Source organism: Giraffa tippelskirchi, chromosome 6 (assembly GCF_054371585.1).
Source record: "Giraffa tippelskirchi isolate mGirTip1 chromosome 6, T2T-mGirTip1v1.2.pri, whole genome shotgun sequence".
NCBI classification, from domain to species: Eukaryota; Metazoa; Chordata; class Mammalia; order Artiodactyla; family Giraffidae; genus Giraffa; species Giraffa tippelskirchi.
Window position 1 is genome coordinate 42,125,111 of NC_137280.1, and position 18,314 is coordinate 42,143,424.

General features: G+C 40.5%; 1 protein-coding gene and 1 long non-coding RNA gene across 5 annotated transcripts in view; one reads left to right on the forward strand and one right to left on the reverse strand.

The window, feature by feature from the left end:
• Nucleotides 1-18,314, reverse strand: part of KCNB2 (potassium voltage-gated channel subfamily B member 2) — a 435,594-nt gene that overhangs the window by 221,018 nt on the left and 196,262 nt on the right. The gene's annotated exons all lie outside the window — the stretch shown is intronic.
• Nucleotides 1-18,314, forward strand: part of LOC145510458 (uncharacterized) — a 51,477-nt gene that overhangs the window by 5,285 nt on the left and 27,878 nt on the right. The window contains exon 2 of the long non-coding RNA XR_014057032.1: nucleotides 5,208-5,316. This is a non-coding gene — a long non-coding RNA (uncharacterized LOC145510458). The remainder of the gene's footprint in view (nucleotides 1-5,207; nucleotides 5,317-18,314) is intronic.

The following is an 18,314-nucleotide window of genomic DNA, read 5'->3' on the forward strand; positions in this document are numbered from 1 at the left end:
TGCTTAAAAATAAGGACAGTTGGAAGGAGAAATGTGTCAAAAGCAAACCCATGAGCGTACTTTGGGGTCTAGCCAGCTCTGAAGAAGCTCAACTCCTCCCTCACTGTCTAGGCGAATCTGAAAATTTTGCTACTAATGTATAGCACTGGGCCTCTCTGGCTGGAGCAGACAGAACTGGTGGCCTCCCTTATGTGGGGATGATGTCTAAGGGCATCAAAAAGGAACCCTAGATTAAATAATGTCAGTAACAACAGTAACTTCAGAACTAGCAATATTTCTCTCCACTTGGTTACTAAAGATTGCAATGACCATATTAAAAGTTTATTCTTGGCCCCTCATGAAAATCCAAATATTCTTAGGAGTAGCTGAACAGTAACAGCTATTTCTGAAGGTCATGAACATTTTTCTTCCTGAGAAACTTTCCAAAAAGGGAGGAGGTGTTTGAGAATATCCTGATATCAAGTAAAACTTCACAGGACTATCCTTCACTGCAAATGCATCCTTCTCAGTGGAAAGACATACACAGAGTACCCATGGCTGAACAAGAAAAGGCCTCCTCGTTCGATTTCATCTGAGTCAGTTTGTTAACCTTCAGGTTCTTCTTTGTCTAGAATCCTGGAGCTGACACCCTAAGTAACATTTGCAAATTGAAAACAGAAAATAGACCAATGGAATGATATTCACCTAAAATTCTTTGAGGGATAACATCAAGTATAAATAGACAGTTTGCTCTTCTTTCTGCCATGCTGCCCTCTCTTTCTTGCAAACTACTCATGATACTTACAGGTTCTGCTTGCTGCTGCTGCTGCTAAGTCTCTTTAGTCGTGTCTGACTCTGCGCGACCCCACAGATGGCAGCCCACCAGGCTCCTCTGTCCCTGGGATTCTTCAGGCAAGAATACTGGAGTGGGTTGCCACTTCCTTCTCCAAGGCTCTGCTCAATGTTACTTTTTTCCTATAACTTCTCTTGTAATATTTCCCCTCCCCTTTGAAGTGAAGTGAAAGTCACTCAGTTGTGTCCAACTCTTTGCGACCCCATGGACTATATAGTCCATGGAATTCTCCAGGCCAGAATACAGCAGTGGGTAGCCTTTCCCTTCTCCAGGGGATCTTCCCAACACAGGGATTGAACCTGGGTCTCCTGCACTGCAGGCAGATTCTTTACCAACCGAGCTATCAGGAAGCCCTCCCTTTTACCTCACAGCAAAACAAACAAACAAACATTAATTAAGGTGTTAACTAAGGAAATGGCAACTCACTCCAGTACTCTTGCCTGGAAAACCCCATGAATGGAGGAGCCTGGTAGGCTACAGTCCATAAGCGACTTCTCTAAGATATAATTAATTTTTTCATAGTGCTCTTTTATACCTCCAGGACAGCATGTATCCCATTATACATTATATCATAGGTATTTGTCTACCTCTGGTGGTCCCATTGGACTCTGGAGACCTCCAGGCTGTTGCCCACTTTGTATTCTAGAGTACAGTTCTTGAAATACAATGCGTATAGGTGTTCATTGAGGGTTTGTTCAATAAAGTGTTTGTCTTTCTCTAAGCTACTCCTGAATGATTGTTCACTCATCTAGCTCTTAAAACACAGCACATTATTAATATAGTAGGGAATTAGACAAAGAAAACAAGTCCAGAAAATATTAGCAGTACTAATAGGAATAGGAGGCAGTCCAATTTACAACATTTCTGTCTTTCTTTCACTTTATTTTTTACCGCACTGTGAGGTATATGAGATCTTAGTTCCCTGACCAGAGATGGAACCCATGCCTCCTGCATTGGGAGTGAAGAGTCTTAACTACTGAACCACTAGAAGTCCCTATGATATTTCTTGATCAGGCTTTCCATGAAGAATAACTGAGTATCACACTGCCAGGCTAAATGAAAGCATTCTAGATTGTATAGATTTTTGACCCAGATATTTAGTCAACAATCCATGGAATTAATGTTTACTCCCCCACCCATCCCAATTTAACAAGTGAGCAGAAATGTCAGGAGAACAGTCAGACTGAGAATAAGGTACAACAAAGATGCTTCCAGAAGCTCTGGAATTGAGAAGAGTTTAACCTCCCTTCTCTTGCATGATTTCTCAGATACAATGTGGTTAGGTAAAGGGACATTTATAGCTGTCCCAAGAAAGAGACTGTGTTCTGTCTCCTGTAGTTCTGAACTGGTTTTCATGCTTCCCAAAATAGCTTAGTTTTCCTTGAATTTTGGGGTAAATAATCTTGGTATTCAAATAAAGTATAGAAATGGAAAGACGGTATCGCTAAGATTATTATTATGTACACTCGATAAGATTGTTATAAAATAGCTACATAAAGAATTATATTTATTCCTTCTTACATAAGGAGAACTTCTTCAAAGTTCTGTTGTATGTTTTTCAATAATGGTCTATGACCTCTTGCCTCTTCTTCCTTGTGACTTAGTCTGTTATAGATTTGTGAGCCACCAGGCTTTTCACACTAAGTCTTTGTAATTCAGTCATTTCTCCAGGCTTATGGTCACCCTAAATAGCTTCTGACAGTGTAAGAGGGCAAGGATAACTGTTCCATGGAAGGCTGCAACCTCAACCTAGGTAATGAGATATAGCTGTGCCAATACTTCCAATAAGATGCCAGGATATAAGGACCTCATCCATGCGAAGGGCTGGAGGTCACCCAACAAATGAAGAGACTGGTAGCTTTTAAATGTAAGCTATCAAAATGCTTCCATTTTATGAGTGCAGCACAGTTATACGGATGTACTATTGTAATGAGCTATATGACAAAAAGAAGATGCAGAAGAGGAGGAAAAGTCTTGGTTAATGAGCTGACTGTCCCAGCCGAAGGGAGATAAGGCACATCCTCCTGTTTCTGAGTTTGCAGTGTAATTGCCAAAATATTTAATAGTCAGACAAATTTTCAAATTGTGCACACATGGAGGAAGTGGGTGAGTGCACTGGGGATTTAAAATCGGTCTAAAAGGGGGTGTAGAGAAGTCAAGTCATACCTTTGAAATACTCATTTTCTGTTTCAAACATTCCTCTTCATTTTGTTTCATTTTCTAAAGGTCTCTTTAGCTCATTAAAACATCTTTCTCTTTCTACTTGTTAAAGATTTCCTGGTTCTTTTTAGCTTACTAGTTTTTTTCATCCAATGAGCAAAAATATCAGAAAAATTGGCAAGTGAAATAGTGATGAGATAAAAAGTAGGAAGACAGGAAACTGAGAGCATTTCCTTTAGGTGGGGTTCCTGATGCTACTGGAGCTTTGGACTTTGTCTCCCGGTACAGTAAGTGGCTGCTGGATATAGTTGAGTGCTCTCAGCCATCATGGGGAAGGACTCCCAGGTCTGAGAAACCATCTCTTGGTGTGCCTCTCTATTTTCAGTGTCATTCCCCAGGTGGGTGTGAGTTCACTAACAAACAAACAACCTCAAAAGCAAAAACAGCAACAAAAATATCTGCTAAACTTGTTTTTCTAATTTCAAAAGTAAAATATATTCAAAACCCAGAACTTATAAAATATGGAAAAGCTCAAAGAAAAACTGATGAAAAGTAATCTTATAATTCAATCAGAGACAACTATTTATTCATATTTTGGTGCCTGGCTTGTATTTTTAAAAAATTTATACATATTGCTTATGTAGGTAACTGTATTGGTTTTAAAAATATAGTGCTATATTTAATACTGTTTTTAGCCTGCTTTTTTCACTTAAATACAATGGTAATATTCCCATACGTGTCTTTTACAGACTGACTATGATGCCACAATAATCGACACATGGATTTCAGTTCAGTTCAGTTCAGTCGCTCAGTCATGTCCGACTCTGCGACCCCATGAATCACAGCACGCCAGGCCTCCCTGTCCATCACCAACTCCCGGAGTTTACCCAAACCCATGTCCATCAAGTCAGTGATGCCATCCAACCATCTCATCCTCTGTCGTCCCCTTCTCCTCCTGCCCCCAATCCTTCCCAGCATTAGGGTCTTGTCCAATGAGTCAACCCTTCGCATGAGGTGGCCAAAGTATTGGAGTTTCAGCTTCAACATCAGACCTTCCAATGAACACCCAGGATTGATCTCTTTTAGGATGTATTGATTGGATCTCCTTGCAGTCCAAGGGACTCTCAAGAGTCTTCTCCAACACCACAGTTCAAAAGCATCAATTCTGCGGCGCTCAGCTTTCTTCACCGTCCAACTTTCACATCCATACATGACCACTGGAAAAACCATAGCCTTGACTAGATGGACCTTTGTTGGAAAAGTAATGTCTCTGCTTTTCAATATGCTATCTAGGTTGGTCATAACCTTCCTTCCAAGGAGTAAGCGTCTTTTAATTTCATATGGATTTAGCATCTTTTATTTAACCAATGTTCTACTCTTGGATATTGTTTTAGTCTGTGGGGGCAGTCATAACAAAATACAGCATAGACTGTGTGGCCTCAACAACAGAAATTTATTTTCTCACAGTTCTTAGAGCTGGAAGTTTGAGATCAGGGTGCCAGTATGGCCGATTTCTGATGAGAACTCTCATTCTGAATTGTTGATGGGCATCTTCTCATTGCATCCTCTTGGCAGAAAGGGACAGACAGAAAGCATGGTCTCTGGTGTCTTCTTAAAAGGTCACTAATTGTTTAATGAGGGCCCTACCCTCTTGACCTCATGGAAATCTAATTATCTCCCAGAGGCCCCACCTCCAAATACCACTGCATTTGGAATTAGGACTTCAACATATGAACCTGGGGGAGCCACAGTTCAATCTATTGCTGATGTTTAACCTGTTTTCAGTTTGTCTACTATAATCATGTTGGATAAACATCCTTAGATACGTCTCTCTATGAAGAGAAAAATCTCTTTCTTTGGAATAAATTCATAGAATAACTGGATGAAAGGGTTTGAGCTTTGAGGTTTTTTCTCAGATTAATTTACAATAACCAAATTATATCCTCAGTTCATTCAAATTGAATGAACTCAGTTTACAATTATTGGGTTGGCCAGAAAGTTAGTTTGGGTTTTTCCACAAGATGTTATGGAAAAACCTGAATTAACTTTTTGGCCAATCCAATACTAACTGTGAGTTACTGTAAGTACCAAAAATATTAGATAACTCTTTCTCCCAATGAGTTGATAGTCTGGACCCAAGGACGATGGATGGAGGTGGGTCAAGTAAACTAACAAGAGAGTTGAAGCACTCTTATTTTCCCTCTGCCCTCTACAGAGCCAGTTCATCTCAGCAGGATGCAGAGCTTTCTAATTTGTTATATACTGTCAATCTGCCTTCTAGAAAGTCTATGATGTCCTACCAGCAGAAAAGAGAGTCCACTTCTGTAAGTGTCTGTTCAGTTTTGAAGATTTATTGGACTGGATTTAATTTTCAATTGCTCCCTTTGCTGTTCTTCTCTAAAACTGTTGGTAATCAATTTTTTGGCTCAGTGCCTAGAACTCTTCCAAATGACAATAGACATAACTTTCATTAGATAGAGAAAGATGACAAAATATACGTGTTCACCATAAATATCCTGTTCTGAGGTACCATGAAGAAGCAAAATTTTTAAAATATTTAATATCTCTTGCCTACAGTTTAATTTTGGAATAATCCGATGAGAGGAAAAACCACTAACGCTACCAAAAGTTTAATTTTCTATCTAAAATATGGTTTGTTTTAATGGAGAGGGGGAAGAGTTGATTTTCTAAAGATGTTAGGTAAAACTGAATCTTAAAACAATTTTGTGGAAGTGATTTTGACATCTCCAGTGTTAAGAAAAGAAAAAAAGTAACATTTGTTTGGTGTTAATGCTCTCAACTCTAAACCATTTCTCTAAATAATAAATATTTTTTGTTTATTTATAAATACATTTATAAATAAATAATAAATATTTTTCTTTCAGAATGATAACCTGTGATTTCTTAATAAAGAGAAGAGAAAGTAATATATTTATTCTGCATTATGTATCATGCTAGATTCTTTCAATTATATTATCTCAGGAAATTGCTTTTATTTCTTACAACTGCCTTATATGGTAGGGTTATCAACTTTAGCAAAAAAAAAAAAAATTGGAAGCCCAGTTAATTGGAATTGTAGATACACAACAAATATAAATTTTAGGATCAGTATATCTCATGTGATATTTGGGATAAACTTCTGCTAAAAATTGTTACTCTTCTGAAATTCAAATTTAACTTGGCATCTTCTGTTTTATTTGGCAGTTATAGATAGGTATGGTGATTCACATTTTACTTTCCATACCGTGAAAATGAAATGACAGGGAAAGAAATCAAATAAAGTCGCCAACTGTTTGTCTTAAAAGATCTGGGCTCTCACAAATTAAGGCATTAGTTCTCCAACCTTTAGTTTCAAAATCTTATGGTATATTTGGCTTGCTTTCTTTATCTCCACTTTGATTTAAGTTTGTCCAAAATGATACATTCACTGTTTTTCATTTCTAAGCCAAGGCACACATTAAACGGAGAAATAGCTATACAAATGGCACTGAAATATTAATTTGCTTAAAGATTGATTTTTCTGGCCATAACCACTCACTCATATTGAATTTACAGAACTGCAGGTACACAATAAAAATACAAAGTGGACAGTGACACATGATATCCTCAAGTAAGATTATGAAGCACCGTCATCATACTATGACAAGAAGGCATTGCAAATAAAAGGGCAGGAGGCTAATTGGGAATACAAAAGGTGAAGCTCTAACTCCTAAGGGAAAGAGCTACATAAAGGAATAAAGAAAGAAATATTAATTTCCAGGCACAAGATGCAAAAATCACGATCAGGTGGACGATGAGGATTTACTTTAATCTGCCCAAGTGAATGGATCCAATGAGTGATCATGGGATTAAACATGTACATGGGGGACTGTCTGACAAGTCACAGCCAAGCCTTTTAGGCTCTTTATATAACTGCCAGGGAGAGAAAACTGGTTTAGAATATTCCATGACCAAATGTCCTTGGATGGGCTTGGGTCATCCTACCATTCCTTGGTTCTCAAGAATGCTTGTTCAACTGATTCTGGATTGGAAGACATGACCATGAGCCTGAGCCTTTTGCCTTTTGAGCCACTGGATTATAAGAAGGAGGAAGCAATTGCATCTAGTATCTGAGGCTTAGTTCATGCTGGGGGCCTAATAGTTTAGGCAGAGGAGGGCCTGACACTTGAAAGCAGAGTCAGCTGCCAAAGGGAAGGTGGAGCCCGTGCGTTTGCCAGGCATTGGATTCTAGGACTTCGTGGAAGCTGTGCTGTTGGCCATGGCTTCCTGATGATCCGAGCATGAACGTGGCTCAAACAGGGAGACAACTACCAATTCAATGATCCCCACACGCTGCAACTTTGACAAGTACTACAGAAAAGAGACTTGCTGAAAAATGAGTAGTTAGCTAAGCAAAAAGGGTAAGAAGAGGGACTTCCTTGTTGGTCCAGTGGTGAAGACTTCGGCCTCCTAATTCAGGAGGCACAGGTTGGATCCTTGGTCAGGGAACTAGATCCCAGATTCTGCAACTAAAGATCCTGTGTGCTGGCTGAGTGCTGCTACTAAGACCTGGCACAGCCAAATAAATAAATAACTAAAAGGTAGGAAAAGAATTCTAAGCAGAAGGCACAGTCCCAGAAAAGGCCTGACCTAGGAGAGCACCACACATTCCAGGGCTGGAAGGAGGGCCCCTGGCTGATGGAGAGGGCACAGCAGGAGAGGGAGGCAGACAGCAGGTCTTGCAGGCCCTGTGGGGATTTGCCTTAGCTGTAGGGGCAAAGAGAAGCTTGCCAGGTATTTAAAAAAGGGGGCTGGCAGGATCAGATTGACAATTTGGAAGCTCACTCTGCCTGCAAGGTGGCAAGAAGACTGGAAGAAGGGGCCCTTGGATGCAGGAAGCAAGGCTGCTAGGGTGGCCAGCTGTGAGGGTAGCATGAATTTCAGGTGATGGTGGTGGGGAAGTGCTTTCAGATTTGGGGAGCAGTGAGGAGGCAAATCAACAGACCTGCTGATAGATTCTGGAGATTCAGTAAGGGGAGCTTCAAGGAGGGTCCTGGAATATCCTGCTTGCTTCACTATGCAGACCAGACTGTTGGTCACTAAGAAGCAAAGTCCAGAAATAGAGCAGGCAAAGGGATGAGAGTACACTGGTTTCAGAGACTGCGTTTGGGCAGTCCAGAAGGTTCTATCCAGTAGGAGGTTGTCTATATGTGTTTGGAGCTCAGAGAAGGACCACAGAAGTCATTGGTTCAAGTGTCTATGGCCTGAGGTGCCTCAGAGGGCACATGCATATTTGCTGCGTGGGGAGGGGAGCCAGCAAGGCAGAAGGCTTTAGGCCGAGGACCCATTCAGCCTTGACTCTACACATGTGGGCTCAGTGTCTCCACCTGTTAGATAAGAATGATGATGCAGGGTGGAGCTTGGATTCCTATTCCATGACTTCATGCATATGAAGTCTACTTCATAAACTGTAGAGTCCTGCACCAATGTTGAATGGCTTTTGCTAACCATTGAGCCAGTGTTTGGAGAGGGCACTGGCACCCCACTCCAGTACTCTTGCCTGGAAAATCCCATGGACGGAGGAGCCTGGTGGGCTGCAGTCCATGGGGTCGCTAAGAGTCAGACGCGACTGAGCAACTTCACTTTCACTTTTCACTTTCATGCATTGGAGAGGGAAATGACAACCCACTCCAGTGTTCTTGCCTGGAGAATCCCAGGGACGGCGGAGCCTGGTGGGCTGCTGTCTATGGGGTCACATAGAGTCAGACACGACTGAAGTGACTTAGCAGCAGCAGAGCCAGTGTTGCCCTCCTATTCCTTCTGCCTCTAATATTCTTCCTAGCTGCTATCTTATTCTTACCTTCTTTCCGGTAGTAGGGACATAATGATACTGAGGGCCTATTAATTGCCAGATCTCATGCTAGATAGTGGGAGTTTGGCTGGAAGAAAAGATGCTTACCCTCCTGACACTTCTATTTTCAAGGAGAAGAAACCACATCAAACTCATTCTCACATTATAACTCATCACAAGAGTTCATCAGCAAAGACAGCAATCCCCAGATAATGTAGTGTAACCTATGCTTGAGAGAGACCTATGAAGAAATGCTAAAACGAGGGACAGAAATAGCAGCATACGCACCAGAGGCAGCCTGAACCAGGAATGGGATAAAAAATGTAAAGCTGACAGTCCTCTTCTTTCAGGAATTTCAGTCTGTCTCTAATGCAGGCCTAGCCTCACTTGGAGATAATGACCAAGTCCAAATCTGGGCTCCTTTGTTTATTTGAGACTAACTTCACCTCTCTCTTTGCCTTTTGCAAAAGGCCCCACTCAACTAGTTGTACCATCTCTAGATGTCAGGTATTAATATAAATAGAAGAAAAATTCTTCAGCAAATTTGTAATATAAATACTTGGAAAGTTATGAGACATTTATAACATAAAGTATTTAGATTAGCTGATGACATATACATAGTATCTAGGGTAGACCATATACTACCGAGATTGAGTATCTAGAAACCAAGGCGATGCTCCTGTTGAATGTCTGAATCCAACCTCAGATCAAGCATATGCCCATCATTGTACTGGACCCTGGGGATATCAAGACAAATAGTCCCATGATTGAGTAGGGGAAGGAGGCAGAGCAAACAAGTATAGTACAGTGTGATGAAGTCTACAGGAGAGATAAGAGGGTAATGAGAACACAGTGGGAGAAACCATGAAATATGACCATGAGAGATTCTGTGTAGAGGTAGAAAAGTTTTGGAAGGAGATAAGCTTGGCCATGATGTGTTTTTGGAAGGAATATTTGAAGATGTGTTTAAAGAAGTTGGGGAAGACTTCAGTGGAAATGTTCTGATATAAATTAAGAGAAGCAATTATTAGATGAAGAATTATAGCAAGATGGCAAGGGTTAAGAATCCAGAGAAGTTTTCTCCACAACAGATGAGAGAAAAGGAAGAAGGATAAAAGTCATCCACACATGACAACCACCTCCTGCTCTCTGACCCCTCCAAGCTCAGTCTTGGCAGCAAAGGTGTCTCCTTCCTAACACCAAGGGCTTCCCTGGTGGATCAGATAGTAAAGAAGCTGCCTGAAATGCAGGAGACCCATGTTCAACCCCTGAGTCTGGAAGATCTCCTGCAGAAGGGAATGGCAACCCACTCCAGTATTCTTGAATGGAGGATCCCATGGGCAAAAGAGCCTGGTGGGCTATAGTCCATGGGGTCACAAAGAGTCGGACACGACTGAGCGACTAACACTTTCACTTTCCCAGCACCAAGATATTGGTGTACCTTGAAAGAGCAGAAATAACTTGTATCTGGAGGTTCAAGAACTAAAACATCATCTCAGAAGAAAAAGGTAACATAAAACATACTTAAAAACAGAATATGTGGTTTAGGTCCAGTTTCTCAAGGTCTGTGAAACATGCAAGAAGATGAAATGGATGAGGAGCCCAGCCTTGGTCATTCATTAGTTTGGACTCCCATCTTTCTTTAATTCCATTCTTTATCTTGAATGCTTCAGAGCCTCTGAATGTTGTCTTCAGAATACAGAATGGAAGAATGGCCATCTTTTACACTATTTCCTTTAACTAATTTTTCCCTGTTATATTTTCTCATAAATTCAATTTTCCTAGGGTTTTCTTTTGTCTTTTTTTGGCTCATTGCTTTTCAATTAGAATTTATTTTCTTTAGCCTCCTTTGTCTTCCTTCCTTCCTTCTTCCCTCCTTCCTTCGCTACTTCCTTCCTTCCTTCCTCACTAAAATACTACAATTGCCAGCTGTCACCACCCACTCATGACTTCCTCCTGGTATAATATGACTGAGCAGAAGCAACTGAGGAATGTGTTTAACTCTCAGGCCCCAAAGCTTCTTTCTACATTTCAACTACAATGAAATCTGTGGGAGGGCGTTTGTAATGACTTAGGCAGATAGAAAATTAAGGGGTAATGCAGAATTTTTTTCCAAAGAAAATATATTTTGATAGGAAAACCCCAGCCACTCTATGAGCCAAACCTGTAAATGTTTAATTGTTAAATAATTGTATTTAGTAAAAAAATACGACGGCATATTTTTAGCAGAAGAGATCTGAGATGAGAGGAATGTTGTCATCCTCTGTATTTTAAAAGATTCATAAATTAGATGGTATTATGGCTGGCATCACCAAGACAGTTTTGTTCCAGGGGACAGGAGAGCAAGGGCCATGCCTTCCTAGTGATTCTACTGTTTCCACAAGGGTGTCAGGAATTATCGGGGGCTGTGCTCTTCTTTATGGAAATGGCTGACACCACCAGGTTTGCAGCAGGTAAAATCAAAAGGAGTCCAAAACAGTGATTATGGAGAATATTCCATTCCTTTCTTAATAATAGACGTTATTCCAGGTGAAAGATACATCAGTCAAGAAACTGGACACAAATGTCTATCATACATTTTGGGTCTCATATTAGTACTATTGCCATAATCCTCCTAACATTTGAAGGCTTCAAGTCAACTGAAAGGCAGAAAAAAAAAAATGACTTCAACTTAAGACCTCAGCAATTTACTCCCATCTCTGAATTTTTCTTTTTTTTTTATTTGTAAAAAAAGAAAAAACCCTACAATAATAATAATCACCTTATAGATTTGTTATCATAACTAATAATTTCCTGACCACGTGGTTATGGAACTTTCGAACATTAAAGCACATAAACCATAATGCAAGTAAAGTTTTGACCACCATCTGTGGCATATGAGAAGCATTCAATAAATGAGAGCTATTGTTACATTATTGTTACAGAAGAAAACCACATTGTCCAACCCAAGGTCAGTGCAGGTCAAAGGACCAAATCCACAGAGGTGTTTGGCCTTCTGAGTTAAGCTACCGCAATAAACGTTTTCCAAACAAAATGCATATTGCAGGAAAAAAGAGGGTAAGAACCCTGCCATTGCACTAGTAGGATTGAGTGAGTAAAAGACTACTACTCATTTCACTAGCAGGACTGTGAACATCACAGCTGATGTGGCACTTGGCACATCTTTAAAAATCTGCTCTTCTTCTCTTTTTCTCCTTCTTCCCCTTCCCCACCTTCCCCTTCTAGGTTGAACTTGCTTACGTGAGTCTACAGAATGAAACACAGATGATGAATTATTTACTTTCCCTTTTATGAATAGTAACCATCACTGAAGCAAATTAAAAGCATCATCGGGCACGTATTTAGAATAATATGCGTAATACATAAATCAACACTCTTATTAGGACAAAAGTCAATTTAATTAAATGAGCCCCTTATGCATCCAATGTTTGGCCCTCACATATGCTCTTTCTTCCTCAGGACCACAGCAGGTCACCCTTCATTGCCTGGCTAGCATATAATTGTCATTCAGGTTACATCATAAACACAATCTCCTCTGAAAGACCTCTTATGACTCTTTGCAAATAATTGAAGAAGCTTGTCCTCACATATGCGCCTGTGCACCCTTGGCCAGAGATCTCATGAAATGCTCCTGAAGTTGCTGGTTTATGTATCCGACTCTTCAGTACGAATGTATAGACCTTAAGTGAAGGCTATGCGCCTGGACCTCACTAAGAACCTGACACATGTAGGCAGTTTGGCAGTCATTAATGCTGTTCAAAAATATTCTCGGCTCTCTGCCTCCAGGGCTCACAGTAGGATGGCACCTCCTGGCTCACTGCGTGGTTGTGCTGGGCTGTGCAATGTGCTCTGGCCAGTGAGTCGTGAGTGGAAGTGACAGGTTTCACTTCTGGGTCAAAGCAGTCTACCGCCAGGGTGACAGCCTATCCAGCACTCTTTCCCTCTGCTGTGGGGACCAGCAATGTCCCGGACAGTGGCTGCTCCATCCGTCTGGGCCTTGGAGGGAGGAAGATGGCTGACTGTGATGACCATGTAGTGAGAGCAAAAGCACATCCTTGTCCTTGTGGACTCCTGAGATTTTGGCATTGTTATTATTAGTATAACTTAGCCCATCCTGATACATGAATTCCATGATACTGATGAATAAGAAGGAAAAGGGAACCCTCTAACACTGTTGGTGGGAATGTAAATTGATTCAGCCACTATGGAGAAAAGTACGAAGGTTCCTTAGAAAACTAAAAATAGAACTATCATATGACCCAGCAATCCTATTACTGGGCATATACCCAGAGAAAACAACCATAATACAAAAAGACGCATGCACCCCCAGTGTCCACTGCAACACTGTTTCCGATAGCCAGGATATTGAAGCAATCTAAATGTCCATCAGCAGAGGAATGGATAAAGGAGATGTGTATCTATCTATATATGTATATATATATATATATATATATATATATATATATATAATGGAATATTAGCTGTAAGATGGAACAAAATTGAGTCATTTGTAGAGATGTGGATGGACTTAGAGATTGTCATACAAAGTAAAGTAAATCAGAAAGAGAAAAACAAATATTGTATATATGTGGAATCTAGAAAAATGGTATAGATGATCTTGCAAAGCAGAAAGAGAGGCACAGACCTAAACAACAAATGTATGGACACCAAGGGGGAAGGAGGATGTGCAGAAGGCATTGGGAGATTGGGATTGACATATGTACACTATTGATAATATGTATAAACAGATAACTAATAAGAACCTACTGTATAGCTTGGGGTGACCTAAATGGGAAGGATATCCAAAAAAGAGTGGATATATATATATATATATATATGTATATGTATGTATATCTGATTCACTTTGCTGTATAGTAGAAATTAATACAACATTGTAAAGCAATTATATATATATGTGTGTGTGTATATATATATATATATATATATATGTATATAGAATAATACACTGCCCATTTGCTTAAATAGACTTCAGAGGCCTTTGAATCCATGACCTCTCTTTCAGGGAAGCCCATAATTTTTTCCTTTGATTTTTTTTTGGGGGGGGGCAGGGCTGTGCTGTGTGCGACTTGCGAGATCTCAGTTCCCCAACCAGGGATCGAACCTGTGTACCCTGCAGTGGAAGTGCAGAGTCCTAACCAATGAAAAGCCCATACTTTAAATTTAGTGTCTTCCTAAAATCTCTAGAGATGACCAGGAATACATCTGGATGTTTAATAATGCCTCGGTTAGGAAATTCTTCCCTGCATCTAACCAGGGAGGTGACATATGGTGTTTTTTTGACAATACCGAAGGGTGCTCTGTGACTTCATGATGCTCTGGATTCTGACATATTGTGGCCAAGCCATTGATTGATTACTCAGCTCAGCGTGCTGCCAACTGTCCCCTACTGCTGAGGAAGATGGGCCCCACTGCTCTCCCTTCCACGTTTCCCTTAGTCTCTGCTCCTACTGAACAAAGACACACACACACACACACACACACACACACACACTTCTCTTTCCCTATAGATCATAATACACAGAACTGCATAAAATGACAAGGCCAAATGCCCCATGTCAGTTCATGATTGGCTCTCATTATCTGTGTCTTTAGGGAAATCATTTATCATTTCCAAATACTGGCTTCTTACTTGGGAGGTATTATGAAACCCAAAAGAGATAAATATAAGAAACAAAGTAGACTTACAAAGTATTAGCCATGTCTCGTGGCATGTGATTTGAAGGGAATCAGAAGGCATAGCTGCCCCCAAATTGCCAACAAAACTTTGTGCTGGTGTCTGAGAGCCCTTTATGAAATTTAAGTAATTTGGGGATGCATTAAAATTAATTAATCACTGCCTTAAAATACATGCCAGCTAATGTGGTCCTGAGAACACTGGGGTGCAGGATGAAAGTGTCTGGAGGGTATGGATGTGCTTCAACAGACTCTCCAGACAGGTAAGGGCAGACTGAAGGCCACCAACACTTAGAGTAAGGACTCTCCAGGTATCACTAGTGGTAAAGAATCCTGCCAAAGGAGGAGAAGCAAGAGACAGGTGTTCAACCCACTCCAGTATTCTTGCCTGGAAAATCCATGGATGGAGAAGCCTAGTGGGCTACTGTTCATGGGGTTGCAAAGAGTCAGACATGACTGAGCACATACACACACATACACACACACAACACTTAGAAGTTGGGTAACTGACAGGGCAAGACATGGCAAAGTCAAAAATTCCATTTCATGGCTTCATCCAGGGTCAGGGTAGCTGCTTCCTGTGGCTGAGCAATCACTGGATTATAAGAGGCATCTCTGAGACCATTCTGGGTAAAAAGTAACTTACTGAGCAGTTCTGCTGTCATCAAACAAAGCCATACTTGACAAGACTCTGGTTCTTTGTGTAAGTCGGTTAACCATTTCCAAACAATTAAAAGACTAATTTAGGGAATCTTCTTTTGACTTTTTTTTTTTTTTTTTTACAGTTGAAGGGATAGAGACAGGCTAGGAAAATTTTTCTTTTTCATTTCATTCTCTCCCTTGCTCTTTTTTTTTTTTGCTTTCAGTAAGAAAAAAATTAGTATTCCTATTTCTGGTGTTGTAGACATTTAACCAGAGAGGTTAAACTCAAACCACTGGCTGCTTGCTGAAAATATGTAAAGAGGCAGTAAATAAAGTCTGTACATGGAGACAGCGATGTTATCAAAAGGTAAATGATGTGTCACTTTTTTCAGCACCTGTGATTTTTTATTAGCTGTTCCCTAACAACCTGGCAGGGTATATATATCCAAGTTACACGTCAGGCTACTGATGTCCATGAGGTAGAAAGGCGATCCTGAAAGAGAGTTTGAGTTCTAAAATCTCTTATGTCACTGAGACTGCTGATAAAAATAGAGTAGGGATAAGAATAACCATATGCCAGATTCTCATTCTTTAAACTAAGTCAGACTTTCGGAAACACTTTGCTTCCATTTTTATGAAACACAGAGGCAGGAAGACATTACTGTGAAGTCCAAAGGTTGGAACCAGGAAAACCATTTGAGCCTATGTTTCTGATATAAATCTGCATTTGCTTCCCTGCAAATGAGAAGGAGGAAAGGGCAGATTGAGGAAGATCCTGAAATCAAAGCCTGAAGAAGTAATCACTCTTTCCACCCTTAAAGGGTAAAATGTCTGAATAATTAATACTGGTGGCAGAAAGCTTGCAGGGAGATTTGAGGTTTGTTCCAACCTTTGAAACGAGAAGCATCAACTCTCAGTTAATGCACCAGGAGATGGCATTCCCCAAAATCAATGGCAACTTCCAGCTGATACTCGACTATTGATTCTTTATTGTACCAGGATAAGTCATTTTGGATGATCTCAGCAAATCAGAACTGTAGACTTGCCTCTACTAACAATTAGCTGTTTCTTCTATAGTCACACTGTTGAAATAATTCACTTTCCAAAGGTGAACTAAGCAGAATAGATAACCCAAATTCTACTTTTCATAAGAAGCCAAATTTCTTCCTACCGTTAATGCTGGAAATTCTTCATTTGCCTACCAGCCTACTCTCCAACTTTTCCTTCTTTACTCTGGGTCCTGGAAGGCTGACTGAAATGGACCACAGCAGTAGGGTCCCAAGCCCTCCTGCTTTCTTTGGAGACTGGCCACCTTTTAGGAGATGCCACACTGGCAGAAGAATAGTCGCAGTGAGCTGTGGAGTCACAGTGGTCTTGTAGCCCTTACTCGGGGACCCAGCTCCCACTGGACTCTCTCTCTATAGTCCTCGTTGTATCTGGGTTCTGGTTTCCTCAACTCTTCAGACCTTGGGGTGAGAACAGAACCCAGTTATTCCCACTTCCTGGGGCTCCCCTCACCCTGTTTCACCTGAGTCTCTTTCCTACACTCTCCTCCAATCACCCTAATTTGAGTGTGCTGTGTGGTCTGTTTCTTGCTGGCCGAGAGCCTGACTGATAGTTTTATTTGAAAGTGAAAAAGTGTGTTTTCCAGGACATATCGTGATGATCTGGAAAACAGGAGAAAATTAACCCTGAACAGAAAAAACATTAAACCTTATTTGTGTCCTATCTTTCTTAGTAGAAGATGTGCCACTTTTAGTTTCTGAGCTCTGAATAACCTCTCTTTGGGATGTGGGATTTTTGTGTGCGACAGACTAATGTGCCTGGTGCAACTGTGCTCACAAGCGCGAGGTCAGGTTTTCTGATACTCTCTAGCTTGTACCGCCAACCCATCATGCCTGCTCTTGTTTTGTTTTGCATTCTGTGAAGTGGAGCTTAAAAAAGCCCCCAAACCATGCAACCAAACCAAATGATAAAGCAATGCTTGAAGATCAATGATCAGATAGCTATAGGAGAAGAGAAATAAAGGGACAATTAGGAGGCTCCTTCAGAATATAAGGGCATCCACCAACCATTCTTCATCCCTCCTGGGCTCCCAAGAAGAATTTAAATTGCAGCATGAGGAAGCTTAATTAGAGATTTTTAAAGAAGAGTCACTTTCTGTCTGTAAAGGTTATTGTCTTTTAACACACTTAAGTGGGATAGTAAGGAAAGCTGTGAAATTACTTTCTCGGAACATCTTTGAGAATTAGGTTCTTACCTCTCTGGGATGGTTCTGTTCTGATTCTCTTGGAAGGCAAGGTTTGAGATTAAATGATCTATCAAGGTCCTTTCTCAGCCCATAGAGTACTAATCAGAAAGCACCAACATTTACAAGACAATGACAGACAGGGGTGCCAAGTTGGTATTAAACAAAGAAGCCCTAGAGCTGATCATGAAAAGCAGGTGGCACCCGTGGGAGTGTGACTGAAAAGAGAACCAGACTGATGATGAGCAGCGCACACCCTAGACAAACACAGATTCATAAATAGAGATGGGAGCTGTGGGCAACACAATGGCAAAGCAAGACCACTTCTTGAAAAAATTTTGAGAATTACATGATCATGTACAACGAGACCCATTGTTATTTTAACTAACTTGGGGCAACTCTATTCATTATTCTTCTTCAAAAGGGGGGTTTATGTAATGTAAAAAACTAGAAGCATATTTTTTCATCATGCATGAGATGATGAAAAGCCAGGTCATGTTTATTTTTCAAACTTGTTGAGTGATTATCACAGCATTCTGTATGGATAGAAACAACATGATCCAGGCGATAGTAAAAAAGTGAAAACAGAAACAAAAATAAAACCACCTATGAATCCCTGTGGCTACTTGAAGAGGAACCTGGCTCCATGAAACTAACTGGTAACTGACATCTCTGAGGAATTAAGCAGTAATCCTGATGCCTGATGAATTCACAGTCACCTTAAAGGAAGGGCATCATAGTCAATTTGAATAACTTGTGGACTATACTTTTTTTTTTTACTTCTAAAACAATTGTGGTGAGTGGTTTAAACCAACACTTTGAGCCAAAAGCCTTGCACTTCCGTCTACAGATCCATAACCTAGTATCAATATTGAGCTAGCAGATCAGTGCCCATGTTATTTTTGATT